Source organism: Urocampus carinirostris, chromosome 3, assembly GCF_059441175.1.
Source record: "Urocampus carinirostris isolate Australia breed hairy pipefish chromosome 3, RoL_Ucar_1.0, whole genome shotgun sequence".
NCBI classification, from domain to species: domain Eukaryota; kingdom Metazoa; phylum Chordata; class Actinopteri; order Syngnathiformes; family Syngnathidae; genus Urocampus; species Urocampus carinirostris.
Window position 1 is genome coordinate 46,375,416 of NC_142351.1, and position 25,142 is coordinate 46,400,557.

The window sequence follows — 25,142 nt, forward strand, 5'->3', positions numbered from 1 at the left end:
CCCGCAATGGAAAATGCGCAAAATTGGCCAACCCGCTGTTCATCGGTGGTATGCCCGCAAAACAGACGCCGGCGACTGTTCCGCTTCCTCATCGCGTCATTTTCTCGTGTGGACCACGGGTATAAAAGCTGCCGAGCCGGCGTTATGCCGAGAAATGCATCCTTGCCGAGATTTGCATCCCCTCGCTACTACAACCACTTTTTACCTCATTTTTTAGGGAATCTAATGGCGAACATATAACCAAAACCACTTGCATTTGTTGGGAATGTAATCGAACGGTAATGCACGCCGTATACATATCACTTTTGAGCAGGTAACATGTTTATTTTGCCTTTTTCTATTCAAATCGCTCGTATTGAAACTGTTATGCACTCTACCGTAAAGCTTATTTCTGCATAATAAACTTTACGGTAGAGTGCAGAACAGTTCTCAAAAGTGATTTATATACGGTGTGCATTACCGTTCGATTACGGTCACAACAAAAACAAAGACGGAATGGTTTATGTTGTATTACATTCCCAACAAATGCAAGACAAAGTGGATTTGGTTATATGTTCGCCATTACATTCCCTAAAAGTGAGATAAAGCGAGGTAAAAGTGGTTGTAGTAGCGAGGGGATGCAAATCTCGGCAGGGATGCATTTCTCGGCATAACACCGGGCTGTAGAAATCATAACCGCTCAAGACACAGTCCCGTGAAGATCAAAATTTCAAGCTATGGCACCGAAGAAGCCAATATGTTATTATTGTAATAGTTTTTCATTTTTATTTTATTATCTTGTTATGAAATAAAAAGAAATGCCAAGAAATAAAAATGGATTAAGACGAGGTCACTACGGTGACGGGGATCCATGTCCACCCCTTGACGTCTCGAGCACAACTGACGTGTGCTCGGCAAATCGCGCTGTATATACGTGGAGAAAGGCGTTTGACCGTCACACGCGTAACACGCTAATTTCACGTAATATCACCGCGATACAGGCGCAGAACATGCTATGACCGTGCTCCACCCACGATTACCCGCTGAAATTTCGCGTCCTACCCATGTGTAACCACGCCCTAGCCGCGGCCAGAGCACGTCGTTCCGCGTCATTTCCGCGTCATTACCTCGTGTGCCGCCCGCGGTTAACACGTTGTCTAAAGTTTTGATCAGCGCAAAACTTTTTCGCGCGGCCAACCGCGTGTGAATTTCCGACCGCGTGTAAAGCACTGCTGTATCTCGTCTATATGGCGATCTCAAAGCGTCCAACATCGTCTGCTTCACGGGCAGAAATTTCTGGCCGTGATTCAGCCTCGATATGCCCGTGAAAGGCTTGGTGCCCGGGCCCTAAAGTTCTGAGCACGACTGGCAACGACCAATTAAATTTGAGAATGTTTGTACTTGGGGAAATATAGCACTGTTCTGTTTGAACGAGACAATGATAAAAGCAGACCAGAGAATCCTCTTATGATGAAATTGTTCCAACGTTGGCATGCTTGCTGTTTGATCGTTGGCCTTGTTGTTTCTTGCAAAATATTGAAACATGTTGACGTTTATACAGGTAATCTTCAAAAATTAAAATTGTGTTGTGCCTACAGTAAATGATTGGTTACCATGTCTGAATTACAGTTTAGGTGTCCCTGGTTCAATTCGAGCTACTGGTCTATCTCTGTGGAGTTTGCATGTTCTCCCTATGCATGGGTGGGTCTCCACAATCACATTTCAGTTTCCTCCCATGTGCCAAAAACATGCATGGCCAGTCATAGCAGTTCAAACTTGGCCCTAAGAATTGTATGAATGATTGTATCTCCGTGCCCTGAGATTAGCTGGCATCTAGTTCAGGGTTGCTCCTGCCCACTACCTGATGTCAGCTAGAGTGGGCTCCAGCAACTCTCGCCAGGATAAGCGGCTATAAAAAAAGAGGAATGAATAATTGAGGCAGGCAAAGGGGAAAGAGCCGAGATGAGGATGAGGGCATGCATATAGTTTCCTTATGAAAGTGTACATTTAATGTAAATAAACAATTGTAGTATCCTGACATGTCCAGCACCATGTGTTTTCATTGAGAAGATTCTCTAAACGAGTATTTTAAACATTTTTGCACATTATTTTTATTGCGCATCATCAAATTATAAATTACAACAGGAGTCTATGCTACAAAATTTGAAGGTGTTTTTATTTGTAACTATCTTTGCTCACTGTGGCAACAGTTTATAAAGAATCTATGCCGTTTTGAACATCATCACTTTTTAGCCACAAACCACTTCAATGTCATCTCCCTAGGGTTTCTTTTCTCGTTTTTTTTGTCGATATTATCTAAACATTTACAAAAAAAGTAGAGTTAACCCCAATTTTTGTCAATACAACATGTGTAAACGATCTTGATAGTTTACTATTGATATCAGTAAACTGTTTATTAATTATCTGTATATTGACTACGATTCCATGCAGGCAACATCAAGACAATATCCTGATTAGGTATCTCGTTTTACATGTTTGAGCGAGAAGATTGCTCCTGGCACTAGAATATTTCGTTCATGTAGATGCGTTTAATTTTACATATTCAATGAATCGTGTTTTTTAAATTGCCATGGCACTCATCATACAATACAGTATTTGTTTTTCTGCTACTCCAACACTATGGTTCCTCTCTGAATAATTGTGTTTAGTATTTGTCATGTGTTCACTTCTGCTCAATGGCAGCATGGACCTAGACAATGTCTATATAGATAAAAGTATAAAAGATACAATGTTTGCAATTGAGATAGAACAAAAAAAAAATCATGTGTAAATCCTACATCGAATCCAAATTCACTGTATTTAAGTGAGGGTCTTTTTGTGCGTGGTATGCCATTCCTGTCTACTAGAAAGATAAACAGCCACAAAGAAGAGCTTGACAATGTTCACAAGATGTGTTTATATGAACAAGAAATCTGGTTAAGAAAGTGGTAAATCCACTGTCTTGTTCAGGTTTCTAGAAATATCCCGGTTTCTGTAAACCTTTACATGACCATACGACACAAATGTCATTCAATAGAGTAGGTTGAGTAGGTTGCCCCATGTTAACATAGTCATCTTCTTTACATTCCTTGGTGTATACAATAGCCATCCTATCGCCGGTGACCCCATTTTTCAACTTTTTACTAGAGTAAGCGGACCTAAATGAAGTTTTCCTCACTAAAAGCAACATCATCAGGTTGGAGGCAGTCTATGTCAATGTGTGTGGTGTAGAAGAGGCAATGAAATTTCAGTGAATAGGACCCAAAGAAAAACACACACACAAACAAAAACAGGCAGATGCACAGATACAGGCTTTGTGGTGTACCCGTATGTAGCAACTGTTATGAAATGTGTCAACCACTTTTTTGTTGGCTTGAAATTTTTCTTTAAAACTTTTGGAGTGGTGCACATTGTTCCCGCACATGCTCACTTGAATCAAGATTGACTAGGATTAAATAGTATTAAGTTTAAACTTTAGTAGACACTCAAAATAAGAGAAGACATCAATTTATTTTGCAAGGAGGACCAGGAGTAGAGCGCTCAGATAAGAAAAAATCTATCCCTTCCTGCAGCCCCTCTGAGAGCCCCTTCTTTTTATTAAATCCTCAAGGTTACAAAGAGCAGACCAGCCCTAAATAGTGGAGATATCAAAGGACAGCAACATGAGTGGCCGATAACGCCAATGACAATGGTCAAAACAACAAACAACAGTGGGTCCAAATAAAGAACTGGCGTCTCATGATTTTTTTTGCAATCATCCTAGAGCTTATCGAGGTGAAAGCAGATGCACCCAAAATATTTTCCATGTGGGATGTTGTATCCACCAGACATCTACTATTATACTATATTTGTGTTTTTTGTGATTTTTTTTCCCCTGCAAAAAGTAAAGATTATGGGTACCAATCCCAACGGTTGACCTAAAACATAATTAAAGCTAGTAGGACATCATACCAAAGCAAGCAAGCCACAAAGTTGCCGGTGTAAGTACCAGAAAGTGCTACAAAGCACAAGAAATAATTCAAACAACGGCAATTCAACCTGAACCATTTGACATCTTATTTATTTGCCTATTCCGAGTTCTCCAGCATGCAAGCAAAAGGTTTTTGAGTCTTTGGCTATCCATAGCAGCAAGATGAGCCTAGGTGAGCCTCATATTATGTCAAACCGATACAAATTTCTCGATCTATGATTTTTTCTTTTAAATGGATGTTGACATGATAGTTCATTATATTTTTGCTTATGCAACTTAATATTTAAATAAATATTGATTTTATTTTTAATGACTATTTTTTTTAATTTGTATCACTAGAATGCACGATATAAAACACAATGCCCCTTTCTTTGGCTGCCTAGAATCGTGTCGACAAAGAACATGCTTTCTGTGGTATAACACGGGCAACACGCCGGGTGGGTGGTTAGCACGCAGCCTCACGGCGCAGAGGTCCAGGGTTCGATTCAAACTGTCGCAGGCTCCCTGCGTGGAGTCTATATGTTCTTCCCATGCCATTCCTGTCTACAAGAAAGATAAACAGCCACGAAGAAAAGTTTGATCATGTTTACAAGATGTGTTTATATGGACAAGAAATGTGGAGTTTGCATGTTCTTCCCATGCCCTCGTGGGTTCCTTCCAGAAGTTTGCATGTTCTTCTCGTGTCTGCATTGGTTAACTCTGACATTCCAAAAACATGCATGTCAGGTTTATTGGCCGGTCTAAATTGTCCCTAGGTATGAATGAGCAAGTGAGTTGTCTGTCTCTATGTGCCCTGCAAATGGCTGGCAATTAATTCTGTGTGTCCACTGCCCAAGGATGGCTGGGATGGGATCCAGCACCTCCTCACCTTAGTGAGTATAAGCAGCGCAGAAAATGGATGGATGGATATAACTCTCATTGTTTTACAAATGCATGAGGATTACAAATGTATTGCTGTTTTTCTGTCAAATGAGAAAAAAACAAAAAAATAACATTCATGAAATGTATGGACTGTTTTTTTGTATGTCCACACTTAAGAATAAAAACAAATATAATTTTATCGGTATGAATAAAAATAAATACGCGTCCATCCTATATCACGATTCGCGGTTCACAGATCTCTTAACCCTTTAAGGAATACTCATACTTGGTATGCTTTATCTTTTTCATATGTATTTAATCCAATATCGTAGTGACAACATCAGGCTTAACATTAATCACAAAAGACCCTTTGATGACAGGAGCGTATGAACATATGCACCTACACAGCTGGAATTGTCCTCCTCCTGAGGCGTTCACTGACTCACGCCAGGGAACACTTCATGAATCGAAAGGTTTTGGGGAGTAAAACTGTTAACCTATCGCTGAGTGCGAGGAGGGGCTGGCAAGATGGCCCACAGGGGCAACATGGGGTGGCTTTATCCCTCCAACTGGCTTGATGGAGCACAGCGCTCTTGCTATTTCTTGTTATTGTATGCCAGTAGTGCATTGATTTTCCACACTGTTAGCTCACATTATACACCCTTTCCTTAGAGGAAAATTGCCAGAATAGAAAAAAAGAAAGGACTCCCCATGATCGATTGGTCTGCTGCGCTGCTGTATTCAGGTTACAAGCTGAGGAAGATGAGAAAAAGGGCAGAGATTGGGGGGAGATGCTGAGCAGTTCCTGTTTATATGTTTATGAGGAGATTCTGTGGAACAAATGTGCATCGTAGCAAGACAGGCCAATGGTTACAATTGTAAAAAAATAAGAAAAAAAACATTTACGCATGCATGTGCAGGTATTGCATTTGAACGTTAGCTGCTTTCAACATTGAAAGAAGATACATATCTGCAATTCAACTTGGAAAAGATTTATATTTGTTAACGTTTTGTTCCATTCATCGTTTTTCATACTGTTTCATTCCTGTCAACCACAGCCAATGGTTCTCCTTGTTAATAATTACAATTCCTCTTCTTATGCGATAAAAAAACCTTACAAACAAAATGTGGCCCCCATAAACTCACAGCAAGATAGACTATGTTAACTAAAAACTAAGACTGTGTGTAAACAAGTTTATATCATTTACCAAATAAAAAACACAAACAATATTTTCAGCATCTTTCTTATTTGTTTTGCCACTTTTAGTAATTGCTTAATCGAAGATAACATATGCTAGTGCAGCACGCTGATATAAGCAATCTACGATGACCTTGTAGTCTGCTACCATTGACCGAGACGATCGGATTAGAGCCAATACGAGCAAGACGAAATCGCTCTAACAAAAAACGTGTTTACAATAAAAGAATCCTGTACAAAACAGTTATAGGAGTACACAATTTGAAATGAACGAAAAACATATAAATCATGGCAAAACATCTGCTATTTTGACACACTTATTTACTGTAGCTAAAAGGAGAATTGGTATATGTGAAGGTAATCCAGTGATTTTTACTGATAAAATCACGGAAGCGTTTTACTTTGAAAATGTTAAGTCATTTAATGTTTTTTATGTGCTCTGGTGTCCTCTATTGGTGGTATCAAGTTATCCCTTTATATTTATTTATATACGTTCTAACAGCTGTCTTTTCCTAATTTCTTTTAAATAATAGAAACCCTTCAAGTCATACGGGTCATCATTTAAAGGAGGACGAGATTAATTCTCCTGCGTGTGTTCAAATCAAATCTGGTTTGCGAGACTATATTGGAAACAATTGCTGGAGCAAATCAGTTCAGTTGAGGTTTTTATTACGATAAAAGGAATTAAATAAAATAAATCATTAGCTTGTGAGTGCGGAAGAAAGCGTATCACGATGGCGTCGATAAAATGGCTGACAGGAAACATGCTTATTTTAAAGCATTGGTGGTTCAGTTGAATATCTCCCAAACCCCATTCCTACCCCGGTCCTATGGCCTGGGTTTTGCTGCACTGTGCAGGCGGTTAGATAAGATCCAGAAACTCAAGGCCTCCTCTTCAGCGGACCAAATGTCACTTGAAACTTTTTAGGGACACTATAATGACTGAATGAGACAACAAGCCAAGTCATGTCATATTCATTTGTGCAGCCCTTAAACACAAGAAGTCTCAAATGGCTGTACAGACTACAGATTATTACAGACTCGGCCCGAGTGGATAAAGCTCCTGAACCTGTGGATCTCTACTTGGCTCTTGGGATCACTAGTAGACCGACATTTACATAGCAAAGGCTCTGAACAGGAACATAGGGGGGAATTAAATCAGAATATGAGGACGCAAGACCATGCATAACTTTGTATAAGACTAACAGAACCATAAAATCACCCCTTTAACTGACTAGGAGCCAAAGCAGGTCAGGTAAAATCGGGACAATCTGTTTCTTGTCTTAGTTAGAAGCTTCGTGCAGCATTTTGTACATGCTGCAGGATCTTGATGTTTGACTTTGGGAGACAGGAGAATACATCAAGCAGTATATAAGTTAATAGTTTTTAACATTTGGATCAATAAAATATTATGAGTGAGAAAAACTCATACACTCATGACTCCATGTGTGAATTTCAATATTCAGAGGGGTGCAATTTATATTTAAGTTGCACTAGTCAAGTCAAGTCAAGTCATTTTTATTTGTATAGCCCTTAATCACAAAGAGTCTCAAAGGGCTTCTAAGGTTATTACACAGACTATATTACACAGACTATTACCATCCCCTGCTCTGGAACCAACATGAGGGCAAGGAAAAACTCAAAAAACCTCAACATATTTGTCAATGTTCACAGCAGTTTTTGAGGAGGAAAATGAAGAAACCTTGAGACGGGACCGCACATGTGGTGTCCCCCTTCCAGGATTACCAGACAGCAAAGGATGTTGCAATCCCAAATAATACACAGATATTTTCCACGAAAAGTATAGGTTATTCGTATGCTATAGAGTAGAAGTGAGTTTTAAGCTTAGATTTAAACATTTGCACTGAAGTTGCAGATCGGATCTCAGGGGGAAGAGCATTCCACAGCACCGGTGCCCGGATGGAGAACGCTCTCGAACCAGCGGAACACTTCTTGGCTCTTGGGATCACCAGAAGACCGGCGCTCTCAGAACGAAGGCTTCAGACCGGAACATAGGGGGAAATCAGATCTGAAAGATTTGAGGGAGCAAGTCCATGTATGATTTTGTATAATACTAAGAGAACCTTGAAGTCACATCTTAGGCTAACAGGGAGCCAATGCAGGTTTGCCAAAATCGGGGTGATGTGATCTGATTTTTTTTGTCCTACTTAAAAGCCTCGCTGCGGCATTTTGTACCAGCTGAAGACTCTTGATTCTGGTCTTCGGGAGACCGGAGAGTAGTGCATTACAGTAATCGAGACGGAAGATAACAAACGCGTGAATTATAATCTCCGCATCCGACTGAGACAGTATAGGACGAATTTTAGCAACGTTACGAAGATGGAAGAAAGCGGTTCTAGTAATTTTCTTCACATGTGTTTGAAATTACGGATCGGGGTCAAATATGACACCTAAATTTTTTACTGAGTCACTCTGTGAGATCTCCTCCTTGATCTGCTACCTTATCGTGGTGGAGGAGTTTGTGTGTCCCAATGATCCTAGGAGCTATGTTGTCGGGGGCTATAAGCCCCTGGTAGGGTCACCCATGGCAAACAGGTCCTAGGTGAGTGGCCAGACAAAACGCAGATCAGAAGACCCCTTATGATGACACAAAACTTTGGTCCTCAATTTCCCTCGCCCGTTGGTGGTCACCGGCGGTGAGGGATGCCGTCAAGCTGAAGAAGGAGTCTTATTGGGCCTTCCTGGCCTGTGGGACTCTGGAAGCAGCTGGCAGGTATCGGCTGGCCAAGCGGAATGCGGCTTCGGCGGTTGCCGAGGCAAAAACTCGGGCATGGGAGGAGTTTGGCGAGGCCAAGGAAGCCGACTTCCGAACGGCTTCGAGGAAATTCTGGTCCACCATCCGGCTTCTTAGGGGGGTAAGCGGTGTGCCATCGACACTGTGTATAGTGCCGATGGGGCGCTGCTGACCTCGACCCGGGACGTTGTGAATCGGTGGGCGGAGTACTTCGAAGACCTCCTCAATTCCACCGACACGTCTTCCTCTGGGGAAGCAGAGCCTGAGGACTCTGGGTTGGGCTCTCGTATCACTGGGGTTGAATCCACCGAGGTAGTCAAAAAACTCCTCGGTGGCAGGGCCCCGGGGGTCGATGAGATCCGCCCAGAGTTCATTAGGGCTCTGGATGTTGTGGGCGTGTAATGGTTGAGACGCCTCTGCAACATCGCGTGGACATCGGGGACAGTGCCTCTGGACGGGCAGACTGGGGTGTTGGTTCCCGTCTTTAAGAAGGGGGACCGGAGAGTGTGTTCCAACTACAGGGGAATATCACTTCTCAGCCTCCCTGGTAAGGTCTATTCAGGGGTACTGGAGAGGAGGGTCTGCCAGAAGGTCGAATCTCGGATTCAGGAGGAACAGTGTGGTTTTCGTCCTGGCCGTGGAACACTGGACCAGCTCTACACACTCTTTAGGGTCTTTTAGGGTGCATGGGAGTTTGCCTGTCCGGTCTACATGTGTTTTGTGGACTTGGAGAAGGCATTCGACCGTGTTCCTCGGGAGGCCCTGTGGGGGGTGCTTCGGGAGTATGGGGTACCGCACAGTCTTATCCGGGCTGTGGGGTCCCTGTATGCCCGGTGCCAGAGTCTGGTCCGTATTGCCGGCAGTAAGTCGGATTTGTTCCCGGTGAGTGTTGGGCTCCGCCAGGGCTGCCCTTTGTCACCGATTCTGTTCATAACTGTTATGGACAGAATTTCTAGGCGCAGCCTTGGCGGGGATGGAGTCCGGTTTGGGGGCCTCAGCATTGCGTCACTGCTTTTTGCAGATGACGTGGTACTGTTGGCTTCCTCAGGCCGTGATCTTCAGCTTTCGCTGGAGCGATTCGCAGCCGAGTGTGAAGCGGCCGGGATGAGGATCAGCACCTCCAAGTCCAAGGCCATGGTTCTCAGTCGGAAAAGGGTGGTATGCTCCCTCCGGGTCGGGGAGGAGGTCTTGCCCCAAGTGGAGGAGTTCAAGTATCTTGGGGTCTTGTTCACGAGTGAGGGTAGGATGGAACGGGAGATCGACAGACGGGTCGGTGCAGCGTCTGCCGTCATTCGGACCCTGTACCGCTCTTTCGTGGTGAAGAGGGAGCTGAGCCGAAAGGCAAAGCTCTCGATCTACCGGTCGATCTACGTTCCTACCCTCACCTATGGTCATGAACTTTGGGTCATGACCGAAAGAACTCGATCCCGGATACAAGTGGCCGAAATGAGTTTCCTCCGCAGGGTGGCTGGGTTCTCCCTTAGAGATAAGGTGAGAAGCTCAGTCATCCGGGAGGGACTCGGTGTAGAGCCACTGCTCCTCCGCGTTGAGAGGAGCCAGTTGAGGTGGCTCGGGCATCTAATAAGGATGCCTCCTGGACGCCTCCCTCGGGAGGTGTTCCGGGCATGTCCCACCGGCAGGAGGCCCCGGGGGCGGCCCAGGACACGTTGGAGAGACTATGTCTCTCGGCTGGCTTGGGAACGCCTCGGGGTCCCGTCGGATGAGCTGGAGGATGTGGCTGGGGATAGGGACGTCTGGGCTTCCCTTTTAACGCTGCTGCGCCCGCGACCCGACCTCGGATAAGCGGAAGACAATGGCTGGATGGATGTACTCTGTGAGATATTTGTCAATGTTCACAGCAGTTTTTGAGAATAAGTCGCGGCATTTAGATGGACCAATAACTAAAATTTCGGTCTTTTCAGAGTTAAGATGCAAGAATTTGAATGACATCCACTCTTTTATCTCAGTGAGGCAGGCCTCCAAATTTCCACAATTTAGTGTGGCAGATTCCTCCAACGGAAGATATAGTTGAGTGTCGTCTGCGTAGCAGTTGAAACTGATATTGTACTTGTGAATAATATCACCTGATGGAAGCATGTAAATGCTGAAAAGAAGGGGGCCAAGCACTGAACCCTGCGGAACATCACAGGTAACACTAAAGGGCTCAGATGTAATTTCGCCATATTTAACACAGTGCGTCCTATCTGAGAAGTAGGATCTGAACCATGAGAGGATGGTTCCTGAGAGACCAATCCATTTTTCCAACCGTTCTAGTAAGATATTGTCGTGCACTGTGTCAAAAGCAGCACTAAGGTCCAGCAGCAGCAAAAGTGATGAAGCGCCAGAGTCAATTGACAGTAGATCATTGGTTACCTTAATCCGAGCTGTCTCAATAGAGTGGTTAGCCCTGAATCCTGATTGCATTGATTCAAAAAGATTTTTTTTGGATACGAAATCATTCAGCTGCTGTGCCACTACTTTTTCAAGTACTTTAGAAAGAAACGGTAGGTTTGACACAGGTCTATAATTACATAAGCTTTCTGGATCAAGGTTGGGTTGTTTCAGTGTGGGTTTTATAACGGCAGACTTAAAAGCCGCTGGAACTACCCCTGAGGAGAGTGAAATGTTTATAATATTTAGAACTGAAGGTCCAAGGACGCCAAAAAGTCCTTTAATAAGTGAACCTGGAAGCGGGTCGAACTGGCAAGTCGTCGGTTTGGCCGTATTCACCACCTGTTTAAGATTATCGAGTGACAGTTCACTAAATCGGGACAAATTCCCTGGACAGCCACCATGTCGTGCATCTATAGATTTCAGCCCTTTAGTATGTGTTGTATTAATACTGTCTTTAGCAATTTCTTCCTGTATGCATTGAATCTTCTTGGTAAAGAAGACCATTAAGTCATGGGCTGAATGGGTGGAACTATCTGGGATAGTCTGTTGCCTTGTAAGCGATGCTACAGTGTCAAAAAGGACTTTTGGATTGTTTTTTTGTGACGCAATCACCTTCGAAAGGTAGGCTGATTTTGCAGAGGCAAGGGCCGCTTTATACTTGTCACACCAGGTTTGATGGAAAACCTCAAGCTTGGTAGCGCGCCATTTTCTTTCAGATTTCCTGCATTATTGTTTAAGGGATCTAGTTATAAATATATATAGTTCTGAAATTTTTAAGTATTTTAATTTCACCTATCAACTCCTCTGCATAGGTTGCTTTACATTTATGGTGTCAAACTTTGGCCCAGGGCCACATGAGCGGGGATTTGGCGGTTGTTAATCCAGTTATCTCAAGGCTGATTAAAACTATGTACAAGTTGCTGTACATTTTGATATGTATTAACAATAAAAATTATCACGATTCACGGGCCCCTTAACCACCTGAGTCGTCACAGCACCTCTGAGTAAGGAATTCTGGACAGTTCTCTGCACTGCTGACAGTTCCTCGCCTGACTTCTCCCTTCTCCCTCTCCCACCTTGGACATAAACAATGATTTTGGCCAGTTCTGAGGATCTTGTGACGTGACCATACCACTACAGTATTTGCCTGTGACCAGTTGACCAAAAAAATCTTCATAGCGTCTAATGTGCCCTCTGATGGTGTTGCCCAGTTCTTTTTATGTCTTCCTCTCACCCTGCCCTCTTGGAGTGTGCCCTGGAGAATTATCTTGGCCAGTCCTGATGATCTCGTGACTGTACCAATGAAATTTTTGTCCACGCACAGTGGACAACACTTCTTTGTTTGGTCAGAAGTACACCCTGATGGTGTTGCACAACGTTTCTTTTGTCACATGGGCTATTGCCTAGAAGTTTCCTGTACCATCATATCTCCATGGCCTTGAATTTCTTCTCCAGCTTTGTTGTTAGAGTTCATGTCTCGCAAGCGTTGAGGAAGATGGAAGTAACCAGCGCTTGCATGGGTCTGATCTTTGAGATCTCTGCAATGTTCTTGTCTTTTCAGATGAGTATGCTGTGTGTGGCTGTGGGCTGAGCTATCATGGTCATGATATCTGGTCATGACTCCTCTTCTCATGTGACTGCGCCATGATACAAAATGTTAGTAATGGACATTTTGACAAAGATGCAAAAAGATCTGGCAAACAGGATATTGGCCTTCTCCATGCACAAAATTGCTAGTAATTATGCTGCCAAAGAAAGGAATCCGCTTTCTATGCTTGGACTGAAGAACCATCAGTGTCATCAGCAATGCATGTAAAGTCATGCCAAAGGTCCTAGCAACCAGACTTAAACTACTGGCTGACAACATCCTAACCAAAGAACAGGCAGCATTTCAGGGAAGGAGGAAGCATGTCAGAACACATTTTTATATGCACATTTCATGCAAGAAGTTTCAACAACACCAGAGAAACATCTGCCATGTATTTGTGGATTTCAAGAAGGCATTTGACAGAGTACAGAAAGCAGCCTTGTTGGCAACCATGTGAAGGGACAACATGGGCCTAGTTTGGACCATTAAACATGCCAACAGTGCTGTACTGATCAATGGTACCATTGGAGCACTGTTTCAAACCAAGGTCGATATGAGACAAGGCTGCATTCTCGCTTCAACTTGGACATCTTACTGGAAAAGATCATAAACGAAGCCCTCGACCAGCATGTACGTACATCATTTTAAGAAAACAACGTCACTTACCTCCGTTTTGCTGTTGATATTGCCGAAGAACAATAATTGTTAAATCGCCTGGGCGAAATTAACTCCGTTTCGGATGGAAATCAGCAAGAAAAAAAAACAACCTAACACACCCTAATGTATCACCTCGAACAACGCATTCAACCACCAAGAGCTTGGACCTGTCATCAAATTTAATTGTCTTGGAGTTGTCATATCAGAAGAGGGGTCAAAACCAAAATATCATGCCCAGAATAGCTCAAAACAAAAGCCACACTTGTCCGACTTAAACCCATCTGGTGGGACAAGAACACAGCAGTGAAAAAAAACATCCAAGTTATGCAAGCTCTGGTCACTTCTATCTTCCTCTATTCTTGCGAGACATTAGCCAAAATTATTCTCCAGGGGACTATCAAAACCCCCTGTTGTAAGAGTCAAGGATATCCATTGCACTTGCGCTCCTACTGGTACTCACAATTTTTACGGATTTAAAGAAAGAAGAAGGTTGCGATGCCCCGCGTGTTGGTGTAAAATACGTCGGCTTATGAAACACATCCGTGTTTCAATCTTTTTCATTCGGGAAAAAGACAAAGTGCGCAGTTTGGAATTCATTCCAAAAATAGTTGGTGCTAGTTGATGCTTAGCCATTCACTTTCTTTCAATAAATAATTACAGCACTACTCTCTATCGTGCTCAGCACTCACTCTAGGCAATTTCAAATATTGTACATTTGCCTTTATTTCCCTTCTTTTTTCCTGTTTCAATTTGCACGTGAGGAGAGCTTTCATATCTGGGTTTTGCCTGCAGTGATGCACATTGCATAAACTTATTTTATGTGCGCATAACAAAGCGCAACGACCTGAATCGTTGCTGATACAATACAGGCTACTCCTTGCATAAAAACAACACATTTCCGCCAGGTTTTTATTCCACAGCATCATCTCAAAGCAACGGAGTGCAAAAGATGAAGATTAAGGTTGCATTTGTGGTGCAATTTATTCAACTGACCACAATTTTGTACATGCCTTTTGACGATTTCAGATGTGCTTCCCTTTACTAAAACCTTTAGTTGTGAAGAGGACATACGATTCTTTTCACATTTACTCAACAACCAACATTTGCCAAAGTTGCTGCAACTCTTTAAATGCGGCATTCGGTATTTTCTGTGGACCCCCCGACTACTTTCTTTCATGCCACTGCTTTCCTAAATCGGGCGTTACATTAATGGCGGGTTTTATTTCTTTTTTGTAACTCTTGATTTGTTCCTTTTTTAAGGATTGACACAGGGCATGGTTTGGGCTGAAACATTACATATGAATGCAATATAGTAGGAAATACTTATTTAAAGGTAAATGGGGGTTGAATATAATTAGTTAATTTTAAGAACGATTGTAAAATGGTCTTCGTATCCGTTCAACCATATTGTAGACAGTTATTATCATTGGCCAACCCAGTCCTAGAGAGCAGCATGTTCTGCATTTGTTGAGATTTCACTTCTTCAACTCAGGTGATATAAATTGGCAGCTTGTTAGTGAGAGGTGCAGGAGCTTGCAAATGATCATAGTATTTGGAATCTGCCAGGACTGTCGGGACTGTGCACACCTACCGCCAAGAGGCGCCAACTTGTGGGGAAATGGCTGGACTACGCACATTTATGTCCACTATAAAATCCCCACATTCACAGCCTCTGGTGTTGAGTCATTGCCATTGCCACATCAGGTCTGTTTTTTTTATGAGTTCTGGTTTGAACATTATTTTAAGACCTGTTTTCTTTTGTTTTTGGTTTGTTTTGCATTTTGGTTTACCTGCAAATCCTGACAGCAATCACTCGTATTGGACGATAGAAACAACTCTTGTCCAAATTCTCCTTAGGTGTGAATTTCTGAGTGAGTTATCTGCCTCTGTGTGCCCTGCGACTGGCTGGCAACCAGTTCAGGGTGTCCCCTGCCCACTGTCCATAGATAGCTGGGATGGGAACCAGCACCCCTATGACCCTACTGAGGATAAGCGTCACAAAAAATGGATGGATGAATGGGTGGATGAACTATTTCAAGCATTTTGGGGGATTTATTTTCAGTCTCTTAGGCAATATGATTTGTTCTTTTTTACCTGTTGTACAGTATGAGCTTGTTTTTTTCCTGATAATTGTATGTCATTGAAGGGACAGTGTGCCTTATTTGACCACTAGATGTTGCTGTTTCGTGTATTGTGTGCAACCAGAAAAGAGTGCTAAAACTTCAGAGGCTCAAAGTGACCAAACCAAACAATGTTTTTTCTCTCAATTTTTTTTTGCCAAATATATCGCAAGGATTTTTCATTTCTGGGTAACTAATAGGAAGATGGTGGACAATGATATCACCCACCTCCAGGTAAGGCTAATGGTATGTAAAATAACAAATTTCTTAACCTAAAAGTTTTTTTTTTTTTAAAAAGCATGTGTATATGATAATTTCAGATTTTTTTTTTAAATTACTGGTATTTGATTCAATATCGTTGTTTTAATTAATACTTTTTGGGGACTAAAAGTAGGTGCTAAATAGTATTGAAGGGATAAACAAGGGTTGTAATCATTTTTAACTTAATAAAGATCATTATTTGAGACAGAATTGGAATTTCAAAATGCGCATCAGGCATAAAGTCTGTATGTTATTTCTAGAATGTAACAGACAAAATCATCACAGAAGGAAAAAAAACCTGCTCCTACCCCATAATAACATTATTACAGTAATCCCACACTCAACTAAATTTACAAGCCCCATCTTCATCCAAACAGGCATGGGTGCATTTGTTTGGTGTGTTCATCTATTCGGGGCAAATCGCTCTTCCTGCCAGTGTGTTGGCGATGAACATTGTCACTTTAATTATGTCCAAGTAAATATTTTATATTGGCCAAATCAGATCTTGTGGCTGCAACATTCCTGTAAATGGAATTTTATCTGTAGCCCGAGACCATTAGTGGCACTGAGTTGTGAGGCAGCCTAGAGGATGGTAATTAACTCCACTCAGCCGTGACTAAACATTTTTGACATTTTTCCTAGTCCGGAATGAACTGACAGTGTGCAGAGAGAGTAACCATCTTGTCACTTAGTGTTTACATGAAAAAAATGAAAAAAAGAAAACCCCGCAATAAGTTACATTTTCTTCTTTACTTGAATATAATGGAGGAAAACCAAACAGTTCATTGTCCCTATGCTATAGCTAGCTCCTTGCCTTTTACTTTTTGCGGGGGTGGGGGGGGAATCTGGTCCCCATTAACAGCAATAAGCAGTGAATTACTGTGATCACAGATATCCAAGATTAATATGTTGCATTTGTGGCATTGTGGACAGTGGAAAAAGATCGAAAGCCTGAACCACAATGTGACCCATTTTTGACAGAATGGTTTCTGTGTAAAAACTCCCTCCAAATGATACTTTTATGTTAATGCAGTGAAAACTAGGCCACATTTGACTGCTTCAATTCCACATTTGCTGATGCGTCTCAACCGATAATGTTTTTACCCCATTGTTTTCTACTTATAACCAAGATACAGTGCCTAGCCACATTACAGGCTTCAAACTTAAAGCTTAGTACTGAAAATATTTTCTAAGAATGAACAACATGTGAGGAAACAGCATGAAGTAAAAACAAAGTATTTCAACAATTTATATTATACTTACAACGAAAAAACTAAAAAGGAGGGGTTTCCCAAATCTCTCACCTTAGCCAACTGACCTCATAAAAACCCTGATGTGATCTGAATAATCCAATGTTGACCCAAATGATAAACAAAAGTAAACTGAGTGTATTGGGTCTAAATGTACCTGCCCTGTGATGGGCTCAGAGGTCCTTGAAAGCAAACTCTGGAAAACAGAACCGCATTATGAAGACCAAAGAAGACAGTCCAGGATAAAGTTATGGAAAAGCTCAAAGCAGGAATTCGCAATGTTTACACACTTTGTGATTAATCATAGCAAAATGGAGAGAGCATAAAAAACACTGCAAACCTACCATGACCGAGCAGTCTCTAGAAACATTCAGCCCAAAAATGAAAAAACTAAATAGAGAATAAACCAAGAAGCCTGTGATCACATTGGATGACCTGCAGGCATAAGCAGGTGAGGTGGTAAATCCGTGCATAACAAAACTATTAGTTGTGCTCTGTATAAATCTGCCTTTTATGGAGGAGTAGCAAGAAGAAAATCTTTACTGAAAGAATCCCATATTAAGGCTTGTTTGGCAAGTAGCCACATGGGAAACACAAATAGCACGTGGAACAAGGTGCTCTGGTCATATGAGACCAAAATTGAACCTTTTGGGCTGAATGCCAAGTGTTACGTTTGGCGAAACAGTAATACTGCACATCACCTTGAAGCACCATCCCCACTGTCTAACATGGTGGTGGTAGCATCATGCTCTGGAGTTGCTTTTCTTCAGCAGGGACTGGGAAGATCAAGAGTTGATGGGAAGATAGATGGATGGATGGGTGATTCTGGCAGAAAATCTATTGGAGTCTGCAAGAGACCTGAGGATAGCCCGCGTGTTCTCCTTCCAACAGGACAACAACCCCTAAACTCAAATCAAAATCTACAATGGAATGGTTTAAAACAAAAAAAATATAAAGGTGTTAGAATGCTCGAGACAAAGTCGAAACTTTAGTCCTATAAGGCATTTGTGGAAAGATCTAAAAATGTTGTGCACAAACGATCACCATCAATTTGAGCTGTTTTGTAAGGAAGAATGGGCAAACGTTTCTGTTTCGAGATGAGGAAAGAAAGGAGCGGGCTATGTATGCAGAATTCTGCCCACCACTATCGCTCACCCAATTAAATTGCTCTGTGTGCTTTGGCTGTTGTTTTGGGTATTTAAAATTTGTCCTGTGGGTTTTCAATATAAAGTGTCTCGTCTCAACAGTGCAAATAGATTGCCTAAACAGTGCACAATTGTCAAAATAGCAAATAACAATAAGGAATGATAATCAAAATAATGAAATGGCATTCAATGGGAACTTTTTTCAGGGTTTTAATAGTAAAAATGATAAATTATCAATATCTCCGTGTTGTTAAGCTGTAGTCAGCTTGCTAAGGCTCATAGCCAGTTTTGCTCCAATTACCGGTACTTATTTGAATATATTTTTCTTCAATCTTCAATCACACTATCTTGTCCTTCAAACGAAGCATTTATCACTGAAAGACTATTATTTGTTGTCATTTTACTGTATTTATTCTTCTATTTACTTTACCCTGATTCCTTGTGTTTTTTAATGAGGTGCAATGCTTATTTTCCATAGCACATATTGCATAATACAAATTCATTCCATTCCAACCTTTGCTTTATTTTTTTCCTATTATTGACTTTACATTTTCACTGATGTCTTTATTTACTGAAATAATGAGTTCCATAAGATCCAAAGTGACTTTGAACTTAAGACTGGGTGGATGTTCTCTGTGCATGTCCGAGAAAAACAAAACAACCTCAAAGCCCTAATGGCTCATACAAGCGTTCTATCAGCTTTGAGCAAATTGGATATACTTGCATTATGCTTGGATGTTGAAACTGCATCAAATTGACAGAAAGATGCAATTATAATAGCAGGGGGGATATTGATTTAATAAAAGCATGCAATTACTGTCAAATGGACTGGGGCCGTCTTGCATGAGATGTTAGCGTAAATAAAAATTGTTTGTTTTTTTACCACTTTTGCTTTGATTTTTCATTTACAATGTAGTTGATTAACCCGCTCATTTTCCTCTGTACTCTTTTGCTCTTTGGGTTCCAAATGGAGTCAATAAGCACGAGTTGAGTGGTGTTTGTGTGTGCGTGGAGGTTGGGGGGGGTCTCTTAGGGGGTAAGCCTACAAGAACATTAGTGGAAAACGTTTTCAATGTCACGTGTTGGATTGCGATTTGCGCATTAGAGCAAAAAGCAAAGAAGAGTGCTGCCTGCGTGTAAGCATGATTTTAGTATGAGCAAAATAGAGGGACAATACAAACTTTAAATCTTCCTGTTACATAGCAAGAGAGGGGGAGGGGAGACGGGAGAGAGCGAGAGAGTGAAAGAGAGCAAATACCCCCATAAAAAAGCCATCTCTGCTTTCAGTTCAAATAGGTCCCATCATCTCCATGACAACAGTGGAAATGGTAACATGGAAATATATTAATGTAAAACCATGGCAACGTTCTCCAATTGAATTAAGCAGCACCTGTGTGCAATACAGAAGAAGATAAAAGACAAAAGAAGGCAGTCTGTTCTTGCCAAGCAGCTGTAGCTTTCAGACCCAAACAACATTTATTTCCTCCGCACTTTTGTTTTGCAGTGTTTCTCTTGCCGTTTTACCAGACTATTGAATGTTCTGCGTTCTTACTTGCACAACTAAATCAGCAATAGAATTATTACGCTCTTTCTCCTGTGTATGCATCTGGATTAAGATGATTTTTCCTCTATCTTGACAGCAAACCACGATGTCCAAATGCTTATAATTGCTTTAAGAATCAGCAGCTCTTGTACACAAAGACGCGATGGGGACTGACGGTACTCTCACTCCGCCCTCTTTCTCTTGTTCTGTAAAGAGGAAACATAATCTTTATCAGCATGCCATAAAATTTGATGGATTTGATCCCTCTTCTCTCCTCAATTACCAGACTGAGTGCTAACCACGATGGCGGTGTTGAGTTCACTCCTCGCTGTTACAATTCAGGTCTGCTGGTGTGTTGTTGTGTGCGTGTGAAATAAAATAGGAGAACATACTGTCATGCTTGAAGTGACAATGAATAATATTTGTTGTGATTGTTTACAAAGGTGTCCCGGAAAAAGGTTGGGTCACATTAATAAGATACATAATAATGTAGTTTTGCGAGGTGGCACAGAAGAGTGTTGGCACTAAGTTGTAACACATTCCTGGATCGCAATACTTTTTGTCGGTAATGAGTATTGTAACGTGTTATTTATGGGATTCAGTAATTCAACTGTCGTGACAGACAACATGAAGGTTTTCGCTGTTAATCATTAGGGCCCGGTCACACAGCCGTTTGCGGCTGAATCACGGCCAGAAATTTCTGCCTGTGAGGCGGACGCTGTTGGACGCTCTGAGATCGCCATACAGACGAGATACAGCAATGCTTCACACGCGGTCGGAAATTCACGCGCGGTTGGCAGCGCGAAAAAGTTTTGCGCTGCTCAATACTTGAGAGCACGGGTACACAGCCTTTCACGGGCGTATCGAGGCTGAATCACGGCCAGAAATTTTTGGCCGTTAAGCAGACGCTGTTGGGCGCTGTTGGACGCTTTGAGACCGCCATATAGACGAGATACAGCAGTGCTTTACTCGCGGTCGGAAATTCACACGCGGTTGGCCGCGCGAAAAAGTTTTGAGCTGCTCAAAACTTTGAGCACGTGTTAACCGCGGGCGGCACACGAGGTAATGACGCGGAAATGACGCGGAACGACGTGCTCTGGCCGCGGCCAGGGCGTGGTTACACATGGGTAGGACGGGAAATTTCAGCGGGTAATCGTGGGTGGAGCATGGTAACAGCATGTTCTGAGCCTGTATCGTGGTGTTATTACGTGAAATTAGCGTGTTACGCGTGTGACGGTCAAACGCCTTTCTCCGCGTATATACAGCGCGATTTGCTGAGCACACGTCAGTTGTGCTCGAGACGTCAAAGGGTGGACACGGATCCCCGTCACCGTAGTGACCTCGTCTTAATCCATTTTTATTTCTTGACATTTTTTTTCATTTCATAACAAGATAATAAAATAAAAATGAAAAACTATTACAATAATAACATATTGGCTTCTTCGGTGCCATAGCTTGAAATCTTGATCTTCACGGGACTGTGTCTTGAGCGGTTATGATTTCTACAGCCCGGTGTTATGCCGAGAAATGCATCCCTGCTGAGATTTGCATCGCTACTACAACCACTTTTACCTCGTTTTATCTCACTTTTAGGGAATGTAATGGTGAACATATAACCAAATCCACTTCGTCTTGCATTTGTTGGGAATGTAATACAACATAAACCATTCCGTCTTTGTTTTTGTTGTGAGCGTAATCGAACGGTAATGCACACCGTATATAAATCACTTTTGAGAACTGTTGTGCACTCTACCGTAAAGCTTATTATGCAGAAATAAGCTTTACGGTAGAGTGCATAACAGTTTCAATACGAGCGATTTGAATAGAAAAAGGAAAAATAAACATGTTACCTGCTCAAAAGTGATTTGTATACGGCGTGCATTACCGTTCGATTACATTCACAACAAATACAAAGACGGAATGGTTTAAGTTGTATTACATTCCCAACAAATGCAAGACGAAGTGGTTTTGGTTATATGTTCGCCATTAATTTCCCTAAAAGTGAGATAAAACGAGGTAAAAGTGGTTGTAGTAGCGAGGGGATGCAAATCTCGGCAAGGATGCATTTCTCGGCATAACACCGGCTCGGCAGCTTTTATACCCGTGGTCCACACGAGAAAATGATGCGGAAATGACGCGATGAGGAAGCGGAACAGTCGCCGGCGTCTGTTTTGCAGACATACCACCGATGAACAGCGGGTTGGCCAATTTTGCATATTTTCCATCGCGGGCAACCACGGGCAAAATTTTACCCGCGATACAGACGCAAACGGCTGTGTGACCGGGCCCTTAGATGGGCTAAGTATCTCCAAGGCCTGAATTTTCTTTTCCAGTTTATCTTTGAGAGTCCATGTCTCTCAAGCATAGAGTAAGATGGAAGTTACCAGCACTTGCATGAGTCTAATATTTGATTTCACTGCTATGATCTCATCCCTCCAGATGGGCTTGAGTCTGCCAAGTGCTGCTGTGGTATGAGATATCCTGGCAATGAGTCCTCGTTCTGACCACACCTTATTATGACAACTCCACAATGTTGTAATATGGTGACAGGTTCTATCTCTTTGTGGTTGATGGTGATAATTGTGGTCATACCTTGGGGATTGTTTGTCATTACTTTTGTTTTTTTCCGTGCTGATTTCCATCCCATACTGGCACATGCTTTCTCCAGGCAATTGACAAGATTTACTGTTTCTGTTCGTCTCCTGCCAATCCGGCAATAACGGAGGTTAGCAAACTGTGTCTTCCAATACTGACTGAAACCAAAACTACTGAATAATGGCATGCTTTTTTGCAGAGATAAAATTGATCAATTTCCCCGGCACGCGAGACAAGGTCTCCCGGCACACTGGAGTGCCCTGGCACACCAATTGAAAAATTCAGTTTTAGAATAAGTCAAGCATGTACTGTGGGAAAGGAAATCACCACTAAAGAAACTGGGTTAAGAAAGGAACTGACCTAACGGTATTTTGTGCCTGTTTTGGGTGTTTTACGAAAAACGGTGATAAGTCACAGTTTGGAGTTACTTCATTTTAAATGTAACTCAGTTACACTCCCCTACCCACCCCAGATTACAGACATCAAAAAGTCATGTGTTACTCCGAAAGTAACTATGTAGTTACAAAATACTGTATATACTCGCATAGAAGCCAACCCTTAAAATGCTTTGAAATACCTTCTTAAAAAAGAAAACAAACATGTACCCTAACCTGTGGAAGCAGTGCCCTCTTCATATTTGTTGGCCTGTGCAATCTTGAGAGAATGCAAACAAACCCTTAGCCAAGACATTCCATATCCATTTTGTCTCTTGGGTTCAAACAAATCGAAGATCTCCTTCATTTATGCGTTTTGAAGTTTTCTTTTTCTTCCAGGCACGGTGTATTGCAAAAATAATTTTACAAAAAACTAAAAACAAAATTCACTACACTTCTACCATAAATTCTGTGCTTACATTTGCCTCATTGATTGAGTTTGTTTGTTCTTCCGGTTTAAGCCCCGTCTCCACCACCATGCTAGGCCTACCATTCGCGACTGGTGACACACAAATATGCACATATAAGCTCCATCCCTGATTTAAGCATTTTATTTTATTCTTGCAAATATGGCTTGGATGTTGATTATACACTCTAGGGAGCATATCTGCATGAGGAGAAATTCAGCGTCCTCGCACTCAGTACCAACATAACTGTATTTAGTTGTACTCTGTAGGTAGATAAAGACATGCCCACTCCTTGATAGCGTCGGGTTGAGGGTAGTACGTGACAACATGAGGGTTGCAAAATTATTTAGCATTTGGAGAACATAGCAATCCATTATCTACATTTAAGGGCCCGGTCACACAGCCGTTTGCGTCTGTATCGCGGGTGAAATATTGCGTTTTTTTTTTTTGCCCGTGGTTGCCCGCGATGGAAAATGCGCAAAATTGGCCAACCCGCTGTTCATCGGTGGTATGCCCGCAAAACAGACGCCGGCGACTGTTCCGCTTCGTCATTGCGTCATTTCCGCGTCATTTTCTCGTGTGGACCACGGGTATAAAAGCTCCCGAGCCGGTGTTGTGCCCAAATCCGACTCCTACACAAGCCACCATTTTTATTTTATTATCTTGTTATGAAATGAAAAGAAATGTCAAGGTATAAAAATGGTTTAAGACGAGGTCACTACGGTGACGGGGATCCATGTCCACCCCTTTACGTCTCGAGCACAACTGATGTGTGTTCGGCAAATCGCGCTGTATATACGCGGAGAAAGGCGTTTGACCGTCACACGCGTAACACGCTAATTTCACGTAATAACACCGCGATACAGGTGCAGAACAAACGTGCTATGACCGTGCTCCACCCACGATTACCCGCTGAAATTTCGCGTCCTACCCATGTGTAACCACGCCCTGGCCGCGGCCAGAGCACGTCGTTCCGCGTCATTTCCGCGTCATTACCTCGTGTGCCGCCCGCGGTTAACACGTGGTCTAAAGTTTTGAGCAGCGCAAAACTTTTTCGCGCGGCCAACCGCGTGTGAATTTCCGACCGCGTGTAAAGCACTGCTGTATCTCGTCTATATGGCGATCTCAAAGCGTCCAACAGCGTCTGCTTCACAGGCAGAAATTTCTGGCCGTGATTCAGACGCAAACGGCTGTGTGACCGGGCCCTAACAAAGAAAACGGTGCACAACATCATCAGAGGCCACATTGTTACCTACGAAGATTATATATATATATATATATATATATATATATATATATATATATATATATATATATATATATATATATATATATATATATATATATATATATATATATATATATATATATATATATTCATATATATATTCATTCTCCTGCACCAATAACATGACTACATATATTGAAGCCATGAAGTCCACTGACATTTCATAAAATTATTCTGAGTAAATGAAAAATCCTTGACATTTATCTTGCCCCTGAGTTAAATTGAGTTTTAAACGCCCTGAAGGTTCTCTGTTTCGCAGTCACAGTCAGGCAAGTGATGCATGACAAATAACAGGCATAACTTCTAGTCGTGCTTTAAATACAGTACTCAATTTTTTCGTTTGAGTGCGTGTGTGTGTCTGTGTGCGTGTGTGTTTTATGTCAATTTCTGTACCAACCAATATATGGCGAACAAAACATAAAGTTATAAACCTGTATTCTGAAGTTGCCGAGACTCAAAGACAGCATACAGAAGACATAATAATTGAGATGTTACTAGAATAGTTACGTTACTTGCAAGGTTCATATTTATCTTTACCTAAAAAGCTTGCGTGACTGAATATGATTATTCCCATTGATTATTCCCCATAACAGATAGAAATGTGTGAAGAAAATGCATCCCCACATTGCTGTTAAAGTTTAAAATTTTCACCCATCCGCTTTGCTTGCGCATGATGATTAAAAATTCACATTTATAC